A 9,799-nucleotide genomic window follows, 5' to 3' on the forward strand; every position below is an offset into this window, starting at 1 on the left:
TGAAGAAGAAGATTAGCCCCCAGCCAACCTCTGCTGCCAATCCTCCTCTTTTTGCTGAGGAAGACTTGCCCTGTGTTAACATCCATTCCCATCTTCCTCTATTTTAAGTGGTACACCTGCCACAGCATGGCTTGCCAAGCGGTGCCATGTCCGCATGCGGGATCTGACCCAATGAACCCCTGGCTGCTGAAGTGGAACATGCAAACTTAACCGGTGCGCCACCAGGCCGGCCCTGTTTTGTTTTTGTTTTTTGGCTAAAGACAATTTTGCTTCTCAGGATCTTCTAAAGGATTGTTGCTGCCTCTTTCAACATGGTGTTAAAAATGAACGCCTTGCAATTCAAACTCAAATTACTTTCATCGTACTCCTGTGGGTTGTGTTGTGTTGTGCCCATAGTATTTGAAGGCATAAGTTAAAAGCAACGAATTTTACTTGAAAATTTTTGAAAAAAATTATTTTTTGAGGTATTTTAAATATTAGTTTTATAACCAAAGAAATTTATATGGAATAGAAATCTGATCACATGAAAATTTAAAAAATTCTTAAGCTCAACAGTTTGCCAGTGTATCATCAAATTAAGCCATGTTTAGATATTTTTATTTCCTGAGAGAATTATGCTCCATTATTATCTTTTACAATGTGATTAAAAATATATAGGCCCTTATGTGCTCATAAAATTCACTTATAACATTTAAAAAAGATAACTTCTTATGAGAAAACACGGTTGTACAGAAATATATTATTACCTTTAAAAATCCTTTACCAAGTCTGGAATATATCAGGAATCTCATTTAAATAAAGTCTAGATGTGGATGTGCAATAGAAAAACATATTACTATGCAGATAGGAAAAAATAACCATTGATTAAAAAACCATTTACTCATATTCTGCCGTCACTGACGTGACCATTTGCTCTATTACCACATTTGGTTAATCCAAGAGATACACTGAAATATTTGCTAGGTAACTATCAACTAAATTCAATGGTAAACCATTAAAAATTATAGGAGGTAATTCACTTTGTGAAGTAATTTTTAAACCTGTATTGATCAGCTCATTTACCCGCAAGATTAAATTTACTGGGTTGTTTTCAAAAATCTTTATTCTTTGTGCACTGTATATCCAATCAAATAATAGCTATGAGATATGCTGAGTGATTAAATCATTATTTAATTGTTTAATATAGATATGATTAAAATATAGATATAGTTGGTGACACCTGTGTCAGTGTGGTAGAATTTCTGCTGGCGGTGGAGTCTGGTTCAAATAGAAGAAGTAAGAAGAATAGATGTGTGTGAGCTGGGACACAAGAGGATTCTTCTGGGCTCTATATCTCATCTGTTCTGGTTACACAAGAGGCTCCAGTATTTGTCAGCTACTCGTGAAGATGTGAGGAGGTGGTTCATATTTGCTTTAGGCTTCACCAATTGCATCTCTTACTGTGGAGACAGGCAATTTTTTAACAGAGGAGATGACTGGGCAAAATAATTTAAAGGGCCATGCCCATTTTGCACAGAATCCAAACATTGCACATTAAAGAAAAAGACCATCATCACCACTGTGACCAACACGACCAAATACTAATATTCTAAATAACATCCCTATAACAGACACTAATGTTTTGGGTTGTAAATAAAAACTATGCTTAGTGAGATATTTAAGTCCACCTTCTAAACTATACTAGTATTAGCTAAAATATATGAATACTAGTTGTCCATCTTTCCCACATTTATCTGAAGGAGATTTTGAATAGTAAAGTTTTAAAGTCTTAAGCTGTATTAGGTTGAGGCCTGCTCAATCCCTGGTTCCTTTAAAATACATCTAAATTCAACTGCTTTATTCTTCAAAACATTTTCTTTCTATAACATTATCTTTTTACAGTTGCTGGACCAGGTGTAGAACCGTGGGATGTTTAACAGCATCGCTGGCTTCTACTCACGAGATGCCAATAGCACTGGCCCCACAGCTATAACACCAAAAGTGTGTTCAGTTATTTACATATGTCACCTGGGGAAAAATTGCCCCAGGTTGATAGTTGCAGAGTTATATTTTTCAGAAAATTAAAGCATGATTTGGACATAGATCATGAACATGACCATTCTTTTTGTTGCAGGCTTTTGCCTTGTTTGAAAAGTGGGATTCTTCTGTAATATGAGATAATTATTTTTCCATATACTGGGGTATATAAATTTACTTCTGAGAGAAATAAACATATAAGCAAAATGATTCTTAGAAAAATGATGTCTGAAAGTTTGGCTTCTAGAATGTCGGGGTATAACATATTATTACTGTGAAATTTAATAAAATTATAAATGTTTTAGGTCTAAAGCAAATATCATCTGGTTTAAACAATCCTTCAAATTTACAGTAATTCTTTATGAGGGGACTATTCCACTAAGTAACAAGTTCAAACAAAGAATTCCATCTTAATAATATCATAGATTTAAAATAATTAAGCCTTTTCATATTTGATTGCATTAATGGGGATAGTGTAATCTGAGGTGAAATTTTCTACCTTGTATTTACAGATATTTAATAATACCTTGTATGTAAAACTTTCATCTGTCCTGGAGGTCCCCAAGACCACACTCAGGTTTGATGATTCACTAGGAAAACTCACAGGACTCTGTCTACAGGTGTACTTAGAGCTCAGATTTACAACGGTGAAAGGATAACAAGCATAAGGCACACGAAGTGAAGTTTTGGGGAGGCCAGGCTCAAGCTTCCAAGGGTACTCTCTAATAGAGTCACAGAAGTCACAGGAGATCCCCTAGCAACAAGTTGTGACAATATGTCACATATTGCCCACCAGGCAAACTCATTAGAGAATCAGTGTTCAAAGTCTGTGTTGGAGATTGATCACATTGGCAGCCTCTGTCCAGCATGTAACAAAATTCCAGATTTCCAGAAGGAAAGCAGATGTTCAACAGAAACTATATTGTTCACACAAACAGTTAAGGCATAGTGAGCCATTCTTACCGGTTAATGGTGGTAGGAATCCTCTGGAAATCTAAATTTCCAGACACCAGCCAAGGCCAATCTTGTAAGAAGGCCGTTCAAGGATAGCAATGAGGTCTGCTACGTTAGTTATTTTCCACACATCCTCTTAGTTTTTTCTCTCTCCAGTCTAGTAGCACAGAGTAATGCACACATTGGAAATTATCTTTCAGAAAATTTGGGACATTTTGAGAACAATAATAAATGGAAAATAATGATATTAATCTGTCAAGTAACAGGAGCTCACATTTTCTCTGATTATCACTCATCTTGTTTCTTTGCTTCTCCTTTTCCCTTTTCTCTGTGTGGAATAACTCCTGTGCTGCTGGAAATCTTCAGTCTTCTTCTCCTGGTGCTGTGTGGATTCTTTGGTTATCAGTCTATCTGATTAATTGAGGGAAAAAAGGAACAGACTATTTCAGAGATTATCATATTTCTTTAAACATATTTCAGATAACAGTTTTTAGTAAATGTTTTATTGCCACTCTGAACAGAGAAGAGGAAAAAATAACATGAAAGCATCACAACTTTTTACTATATGGATGAACTTGACCTTGTGAGCTCTCGATAACTGCAGATTTTTCAAGGGAGTTTGTATGATTGCTACTTCTGCAGAAGATCTTGACAGTTGCAATGGATTATTAGATCAATATAATGTGCTTATTATTATTAAAATTATTTGCAACTGGTTATTTAAAATTAGTATATCTTATTGGTAACATTAGTTGGAATCTCAAAATTCTGAAATTTTGATTAGGAAGTGAAATCTACATATTAAATCAATCATTCATGATGCAGGGTTGTTGTCTATTTTAATTATGTTGAACTTTTGTCCTTTTAATATTTACACACATTCAATCTTATAAGGAATTAAAGTGATATTTTAGATTTAGGCATACACGTTAGAAATAATAGAGGATAAATGAAAACATTCTTAACTGAATATCTTTTTGTACATTTGAAAACATTTATGGGGAACATTATGAAGGAAATATACTATGAAATTTAAACTTCATAATCTAATGAGCTACTGTTTTATGTCTGATTATGTATTTTATATATGTCTTGAATTCTCTCTCTTAGACTCTCAAAGTGTTCAGGCATCTGAAAGCAAAATGAAGAGCCTTAATCAATGGATTGACTCTTTCTAAAAGACAGAATAATGTCTTCAGGTCCAAAAAGTTCTTGACTAAAATAAAGGTGATATTAGAGCTAGAACAAACTATCATTACAGAAAGCTGCATTGCTTTCCTTGTTGTGGTCCTAAAATGCTTGATTCCATAATGCAGTAAGAACTCTCTCTAACAAACCAGCATGGCAGTGTTGATGGTGTCTTGCTTCTTTTAGTTCTTCATGTTATCTTCTGAAACTGAGTGAATTCCACCTTTATCAAACATAGCTTCCTACACTAATTAATTAAAACATTCACTCATTTGTTTATTCACATTTACTCAATGTTCACTACATGTCAGACATCAGGCTAGTGATCAACAATAAATATAATAGGAGTCCCGCTCTTGGGAGGTTTAGAGAAAATATACAAACCAAAAATAAACCAAAGTGTCAAGGTGTACAGTGGAGGTATGTCCAAGATGTTCATGGAGTAAAGAAACAGAACTTGACTATCTGAAAATCAATAGCGTTTTTTGTTTTTTGAGGCTTTTATTGAGGAAGATTAGCCCTGAGCTAACATCTGCTGCCAATCCTCCTCTTTTTGCTGAGGAAGACTGGCCCTGAGATAACATCCATGCCCATCTTCCTCTACTTCAATGTGGGATACCTACCACAGCATGGCTTGCCAAGTGGTGCCATGTCTGCACCCTGGATCCGAATCAGTGAACCCCTGGCGGCCAAAGCGGAACGGGCACACTTAACCACTGCACCACTGAGCTGGCCCCACCAAGGGTGTTTTTATAGTTTCTAAATGTCTCCTTAAGGAGAGGCGTTTGAAACACTAGAGTAAGCATAAAGCTTCGATTGTGTTCATTAAATTGTTGTATGAAAATGGTCCATATTCATGATAGATACATTTTGTACATTTATACAAAATTTTGTAAATTTGTAAATTTTACAAAGGCCTTGCATTAAAATGTTAGGTTTTTTTGTTTGTTTGTTTATTTGTGAGGCACCCAGGCACTACTGAACAATTAAAGCAACCATGTGAGAATCAGTTAGTGGTTGGTCACGTTAAAAGGCCAGTTTCTAAGTAATCAAATGTTTCAGCCAGAGATAAAACTAAATTAGTAAGGAAGAGGACTGGAGTAAAATCATTTGTACATTTTGGCGCTTGATCCTTATTATTACTATAAGTTTTGACACAGTACAAAAATCAGGTGCAATGTGTACTCTCATCTAAAGTTAGGTCCTCTTCTCCCATGTGGAAATCCTAAATTGACTGTGAAACTGAATTTGTATTTCACTGATGCTTTATAAGAACTAAATGCCAACAAAGTGATCTGGAAGTTAGAAAACTCTGAGTTGATAATAATTCTTAATAACAGCCTCATTCTTTTAAGAGGGATAAGATAGAAGGCCATAAGGTGTTGTTTGTGTGGTTTTGTGGGCTCTGAATTATAAGTATTTCCTTTACTAGGAGACAGTGGTGGACGTCCTCTGAATTCCTGGGTCAAATAGAGACCAATGCTACCACCAAACCATGAAATAGTCTCTTGTTTAAACTTCTAATTCTGCGTTATTTTGAATGCTACTTTTTTAGAGATGGAGAAGATCAGATTGATGGTAAGATTGACTTTCTTCTGTACTTCTGGGATACAAACATCTAGTAGGTACCAGTCAAAGGAAGGGCTTACCTGCAGCTCTAAACCAGTGAAAGGGACACTGTCGTGCTTTAATTTTTACTCATCTTTCCCAGGTATGATCCGCTTCAGCACCCCTTTCTTTTCCCAACATACCCGTCATGCCCTCAGCATAGGACATTTGCATTCGCTGTTCCCTCTGCATGCAGTGTTTTTCTCTCAGATCTAGCCATGGCTAACTACTTTACATCCTTCCAGTATTTGTTCACTGATCACCTTCTTAATGACGCCTGACCTGACAACCCCATTTAAAATTGCAACCTGTGTATCAGTGTCCCCTAGATACCATCCTCTGTACTGAGTCCCTCTTAGTCTGTTGTAATTTTTATAGCACTTCTCATCATCTTACATACCATATAATTTACATGTATAGCTTTTTTTATCTGCCCCAATTTCCATTAAGCTGGGATATTTGTCATTTTTGTTCAATGATATATCTTATGCATGAAGAACAGGAACAGAGTTGAGTAAAGGATCAAACGAGTTAAGAAAAGTAATTCATATTGTGATATAGTATCCTCTTGAATATAAAACTTTCTATTTGATATCTTTTTATTCTTCTTTGTATTTAATTCATGGTTCAAGAAATGCATAGAGACTCGAGTGCTTATTGAAGTGTTTTCCTCATGTTTCATTTTTCAGTGAGCATATATAGACTGCGTTATTTTTATGATCCTTTCCTTCTCTCTTGACACAAGTTCCATGTTTCTCATCTCTAATGTCTTTTAGTATTAGGGAACCACCATTGTGTATTTAGTTCCACGCAGAATATCACGAAGTTACTTGTGGTAAATCATGCTTGGCTTGTCTTATCAAAAAGAGGACAAATATAAATGGGAGGATGACTCCTCTCCTTCTCCTGGACTGTCAGTTTCTAGTACTTGATCCAATTCTTTATGCTTTTCTCATGGTCTCAATGTCTTTTGCTTAAAGAGTTGGATGAAATAGAAAAGATTACTGGGGACAGAATTTAGATGGTTTTGTTTCTTGCTTTTGTTTTATTTTATATTGGACTGTGACCAATGGTATAAATAATAAAATTATTTAAATAATTCATAGTTTGTTTAAATATGCTTCTATTATTAGATGATTTGTTTGATTTTGCTTTTTGGTAATAAAGGTAATATTGAGAAGAACACCATTACACACAAAATTGGGGACATTTCTGCTGTTATCATTGGGAAGATGCACAGAAGTGTTATTTCTATGCCTCAGAGTTTGAGCTTTTTCAATGATTTTAAGTACATATTGTGAAATTGAGCTCCAGAAACATTTCATCAGACAACTCTAGCATCAAATGTAATAGCAAGCTATTTCATCACTCTGCACCAATGTAAGATAATATTTCAAAGTTTTGACAGTTTGATGGCTGGGTATTTTTATTTGATTCTTTTAAGTTATATTCTTCTGATGTTTACTGAGGCTGTGTCTTCTTCCTTTTTATCATATTTATCTTTTATTTCTTAGTATGCATTCCCTGTATATTAAGCTTGTGGTCTCTCTTTCAGGCATGTCTCATCAATATCAATTTTTCCCTTTAGTTTTTTATCTTTAAATTTATGCTTTTAATATGTAAAGAAATGCTTAACATGAAAGCACACTAAAATTGTCTTCATTCATTTGAAATTTATTTTGGGATGTGAGGGAGAATGCTGAAGCATATATGTTTCTGTATACATATAAATAAAATTATGTGTCTCTAACTCTATGTATTTCAATTAGGTAGTCAATTGTCAGAGCACAGTTTAAATGATTCATTATTCTTCACCCCTGATTTTAATGCTATGTTTATCATTTATTAAAATTTAATATTGACATAATATTCAAATGAGTTACTTAAATATTTCATAATTTGTATAAATATCTTTTGTGTAAATATACTTGGGCATTTTCCTGGACTCCTCTATACTAGTCCATCAAATTGTGAGTCTATTCTTATTTTCACATTAGATCATTTTAATTGTTGGAATTTTGTAATCTGAAAGTTCTTCTGTACATCAAACTTGGTACAATGTCGGGCACGTACAATACTTAATTCTATGTTGAATTAACGAATTAGAATACATAAAAATATTCGAGCAATTTATTTTCTAATACAGTTCAAATGCCCTTTTTGTTAATTCAACATTTTGTGAAGGATTGTATTATTGAGCAGATATGCTTTTCCTTTTAAGAGTATACTAGACAATCAGATTTACTCTAGAGTTGTTGAATGACAGTTTCTTTGTTGATTTGATCCCAAATACTGCCTACAATCTAGATCTCTATAAATTCATCCAGAGCGTTTGACAGCATCTGCCCTATGGCATTTGTGTCAGTGGTGACTTTGTAAGTTGAAGTACACATCAGAGCGGAGGGAAGAGTCCTGACATATTTTATGTATATACACACATATAATTGTATATATTATATATAATTATGCTATACATATGCTAGACATCTATCTATACATTATACAATATATATAATATTCTTAATTTTATTACTAATTTTGGTTGACCTTTGTATCTAATGCAATGTATTTACAAGTAAAATATTCCTCCTGTAACAGCAGCAGCAGCTGTACATGCATATGTGAACAGCGTCCATCATGCTGATCTGTACCTAAAATTTTATATCCTAGGTCACATGTCTTTTATGTTATTGCAATGACTTTTGATCTAGACCATTCTATTCTTGTCTATACAGATCTATTATGTCTACTTATATATATTTTATATATCACTTATCACATTCTGCACAGTTTAACAGTTTCATGCCTATCTCACGCATTGAACTTCTGCAATTCTAGGATTTCTATGAAAGAGAGAGTATTTTTACACCCTTGTGTTCCTCACAGCAACTGATACAATGAATTTCACATAGTAGCTTCCTAAGTACTGCTGTTTAATTCAAATAGAGTGAGTATGGCCAGTAGCTTGTGTTTTCTAAATTTCTTGGGGATTTATCAGAGCAGTGTCTGGATTCCCACAGGAATGTGTGTATGTAAATGCACACACCATTGGTATAATAACTGTACCAGGTTCTCTTCACACACATGTGAGAACTCTGTTTGTGCTAAAACATCAGAAGAAGGTTAAAGGAAAAGCTATGAGGTTCACATCTCAATAATATTCCTGAGTTATGATCCGCCTGCCTTTATTGCTATTGTTATTTCACGTTATTTGTAACTCCACTTTTTCAAGATACATACTGATAAATGAGCTTATGACAGAGTCACAGTGTAGTTACAGAAGAGGTAGTGTAGCACAGAAAACTTAGAAATTCAGAACTTTTTGATTTTGTGAAAATTATGCAAATGAACTAATAAACATTATTTGTCAAGAATACTTCGTCTTTTTGGATGTTTTTCACATTTCAAAATCTATTTAGAATTGCCACTCTGTGGAAACAAATCTTCAGAACAAATATAATGAGAAATTTATGATAAATGATTTAACATGACATGCAAATGATGTCAAAATACAAGGAAATATCAATAGGTAGCATAAAGCAAAATATAAAAAAATGAAATTCAATTAAAACAAATTTCTGAAATCATCACTTTTCCAAGTTGCTTGCAGAAGTCTTCTTAGCAAATTTTAAATATATCAAGTTCACTTACATTCTTATATTCTTGCTTCTCCTCTTGCAAAACAGTGATCTTTCCTGTGAAAGGCTGCTTTTGACCGATCCATCTTCTGTTCTTCCTGCACTGTTTGAAGTTCATTTCATTAATTAACCTCTATCACATACATCTCAGCACTTGGATTTAAAATGCACAACCTTCAAGACATAAGCATGCCCATACATTTCTCTCCCTCCCCTTAAACTCACGGCCTTTTCTAATTACCCCTTAACAGTTTCTCTTCAAAATAACAGTGCTTGAGCAAAGCATCTACTATGATTATGTACTTTCTCACTTTCAAATATACTCAGAGCATTGTTACTTGGCTTCCCTTTTCTCCTCTTTATTGAGACTGTTCTTGTTAAAGGCACTAATGATT

General features: G+C 34.2%; 1 long non-coding RNA gene across 1 annotated transcript; it reads right to left on the reverse strand.

The window, feature by feature from the left end:
* Positions 1-1,332: 1,332 nt before the first annotated feature.
* LOC124235609 (uncharacterized) lies at positions 1,333-9,502 on the reverse strand. Its single transcript, XR_006887529.1, has 4 exons — positions 9,418-9,502; positions 3,245-3,381; positions 2,980-3,127; positions 1,333-1,439 (listed from the first exon to the last, which is right to left on the reverse strand). It is a non-coding gene; the product is annotated as an uncharacterized LOC124235609 (long non-coding RNA).
* Positions 9,503-9,799: the final 297 nt, after the last annotated feature.

The sequence above is a fragment of the Equus quagga genome, chromosome 1, assembly GCF_021613505.1.
Source record: "Equus quagga isolate Etosha38 chromosome 1, UCLA_HA_Equagga_1.0, whole genome shotgun sequence".
Classification (NCBI taxonomy): domain Eukaryota; kingdom Metazoa; phylum Chordata; class Mammalia; order Perissodactyla; family Equidae; genus Equus; species Equus quagga.